Below are 3,932 nucleotides of genomic sequence, written 5' to 3' on the forward strand. Positions count from 1 at the left end.
GTTTGGTGTGTAGTTATCCAACTGAAAAATCTCGAAACCAAATGGAAAATCGGGGTGGTCTATCACTCACCTAGTTCAAGTGATGCTGATTTTCTAGAATATATGGAGACCATTTTGTCGGAAATATTCGATTACATGGTAAATACCATTTTTATCGGAGATTTTAATATAAACCTGAATATAATGTCGACATATAGTAAGAAACTGAATGAGATATTCGTCCATCAGGCAATGCAACAGTTAATTAACTTTAATACTAGGGTTACTGAACATTCCGAAACACTGATCGACTTATTGTACTCGAACGCAAAGGAAGTGTCATGTGATAAAGCGGAAGAACATAGAATATCGGATCATGAAACTATAATGTAAACTGTCTGAAATAACTTCGTGGGATGGGTACAGCCCAGACAACCTTATAAATCTTTTGCGACAATGCACCTTCGCTGACCTGAATAGTCTCAGTCCTGATGATATGCTCGAACATATTAATAACTGTTTGATTTCGAGTATGAAAAAACTAACTTCTCGTGTACACAAGCCGGTCAAAATCCGAAATAAATGGTATGACAGACAATTGACTGAAACTAATAAAGAAAAATTTAGGTTACACCAAAGGCAGTGATCACTGGTGATTGGGTAGAATACAATGAAATAAAGAAAGCGTATAAAAAAATGATTAGAATTCAAAAAATACAATATATGGAATACAAGGTGGAAATTAATAGAGGTGACAGTCGTTTAATGTCGAAACATTTGAAGAATATTGTCAATAATGCGGATCACAAAGAAAACATCAAAGAGGTTCGAATCAACGGTAAAATATATAGCAATAGTACTGAAATCGCCAACAAGTTAAACAATTTCTTTGTTGATAGTATCATCGATATTAATAGGAATATAGAAACATTCCGATTCAACAGGAAAATGATCGAGGGACCTTTAAATTTTGTGAGATTAGTACAGATGATATTATCCATATAGTAAAGAAGTTCAAGATAAAAATTGGTGGAAATAATTTATTATCCGAGGGTGTAGTCAAAGACTCCGTTGAATACATGGGTCACTTTTACGCCCTATTAGTAAATAAGTGCCTTCAGTTGGGAATAGTTCAGACAGAATGGAAAACTTCGCCCATTGTCCCTATAAAAAAAGGTCAAAAACACCATAAAATCGGAGGAGCTCAGGCCAATAAACACCCTTCCCAACTTAGAAAAAATACTGGAAACGGTTGTAAAAAATCAACTATTAAACTATACTGAGTCAAATAAAATACTCATTAAGGAGCAGTCAGGTTTTAGGGCAAATCAATCACTCATGCGAAACAGCTCTAAACTTGATCTTATCACAATGAAAGGAGGACCTGAACTCCAAGAAAACTATCTTGGCGGTGTTTGTGGACCTTAATAGAGCCTTCGAGACAATCGACAGGGAAATAATGCTAAAAAAACTCGAATATATTGGTATAGATAACATCGAACTTACATGGTTCCGTAGTTTTCTTTCTGATAGGAAGCAACAAACGGCGATTGGCACAGCTCTATCCACAAAGGTAGCAGTAGATATTGGTCTACCACAAGGGTCGGTGTTAGCTCCAATACTCTTTAATATTTATATCAACGACATAAACTCAGCATTGAAGTATTGTAAGGTAAAATTGTTCGCCGACGATACCCTCTTAACCCTCAGTGACTGTAATCTACCCAATGCAATGATTAAAATGCAAGAAGACCTTCATTGTATGTATAAATGGTTGTGCGTAAACAGACTGCAATTAAATGTGAACAAGACAAAGTTTATGGTCATATCTAGAGCAGCTAACGTTAGCTCCGATAATTACAGTTTAAAAATTAAAGATGAAGTAATTGAGAAAGTGAGAATCATTAAATATCTAGGTATATATATTTATTTATTTATTTATTTATTTATTTTTTACAGTCTGTTAGACTTATATTGCAACAAAGATTTAACATTCTTATAATTAGATTTTAGATTTAAAATATAAATATTAAATATTAAATACAAAATACAAAATGCTCTACAGAAATTTTTAAATAACATTATTTCTTTATCACTGCAATTATTTTATGTCATTATACACGCATGCAATTTCCTGGAAGTTATGTAGACGGTTGGAAAGGCCGAGTTTCCAATCCGCGCTATTCTTTTTTGGGTTACTCCATTTATTGATATCTCCTGGGTGGTCAGAAAGGCCGAGTTTCCGATCCACCCAGTCGCGCTTTCGTGACGGTTAACGGTTGGAAAGGCCTAGTTTCCAATCCGCTCGTTTATTGTTTATTATCTAAGGGTCTAGGTAGTCGGAAAGGCCGAGTTTCCGATCCGCCTAGTCTCGATATCTTGGTGGTTGGAAAGGCCTAGTTTCCAATCCACGCTATTGTTGATACATCACTATCTTGTAGGCTGCGTTCTACAATAGTCAAATAGCAGCCGCTTGAAAAGAGTGATAGTATCACAATTTTTTATAGCCTCTGGTAATTCATTGAAGCACTTTAAGCCTTTATAGAAAATATTTTTTTTGTCCACTTCTGTTCTATACTTCGGGAGTCTGAAGCTGTTATTCTCTCTCAACAAATATGTATGCGTCTCATTTATATATCGGAGATTATCGCTAAGATAATCCGGCAGGTTGCCCTTCTTAATATTGTACACAAATTTCATAGCGTGGTAAAAAACTTGTTGCTTCACGCTTAACCAATTCAAGGTTTCAAGCATACATCTTGTTGGTGTGTCATACGGTTTGTTGAGGATGAATCTCATCGCTCGGTTTTGCATTTTTTGCAGCTTATCTACATGGGAGTCCCCCGCTAGGGGGATGGGCGAACAGAAGAAGGTCTGAGGTATATATGTATATATATACACGGTTCTCTATGTTCTCTATAGATCCGTATTAGGGATGTTGCGAATGTGGAATTCGGTAGGTAACATCCGCGGATGCGGATGCGAATGCGGATGTCATGTATTTTTAAGAAATAATTTAGGTTGTTGTTGTTGTTGTAGCGGCTACAACAACCCCGCCCAAATCGGTTGGTATCTCAGTCGTTGTCGTCAAGTTCCACTAACGGCAACCCTAGGAAGCGTGCAGCTTCTGTGGGATTTGTCCACAGGGACAAGGCCGTTAGGGTTGTCGGGTTTTCCGGGCATGCGAAGAGATGTTTCGAGTCATGTGGGGTCTCTCCGCATGCCGGGCACTCATTCGGCACATCCTCATTCAACCTACTCAAGTAGGAGTTCAATAATTTAGGTGGGTAAATTAGGTGACTTACACCCCTATTGCGAATGTCGATAGGCAGTATATAAACGACTATTAAGCGATTATCGATTATCGATGCTATTGCGAGTGTCGCTTAGTCGCTCAATTGGCGACTGTGAATACTTTTTAATCGCTCATCCTTCTATTGCTGTTTTTTAGTCGTTGGAGTTTGCGTTTATAAAATTTACATAAGAAAGTGGTACTATAATGGATAAAAAGTAAGTCAATTGAACTGGAAGTTGTAAAAAATTGTGAAATATACATATGCATGTATGTGTCTGAATTACAGATCAAAAATTATAAGCAACAAAAGGCAACTTGCGCGGTTGTTCGTACTGATGCAGGAGAGTGAAGACATGGGCAAAGGAATTTCCGGAAAGAGTAGGGTAGGAAGCTCCGCTTCTATTGGAAAAGATACATAAACAATATATATAATATTTCTTGTGCATATAACTCCGGTTACGCCATCCACAGTGTTTTTGCGCAGAGCCAACATCAAAAGTTTATACAAAAAACTGCATAATTTATTAATTGACTAGTGCTCGGAAATTTGAAATCTTTATTTTAAATTAAAGTTGAATTCTTTCAATACACTTGTTATGTTGTTATGTTAAAGTTTTTAAACTCGGGTCACGCGTTTGGACACAAAGACCCAACATCA

The sequence above is a fragment of the Rhagoletis pomonella genome, unplaced genomic scaffold (genome assembly GCF_013731165.1).
Source record: "Rhagoletis pomonella isolate Grant_MI unplaced genomic scaffold, Rhpom_1.0 Rhpom_scaffold_00007, whole genome shotgun sequence".
NCBI classification, from domain to species: Eukaryota; Metazoa; Arthropoda; class Insecta; order Diptera; family Tephritidae; genus Rhagoletis; species Rhagoletis pomonella.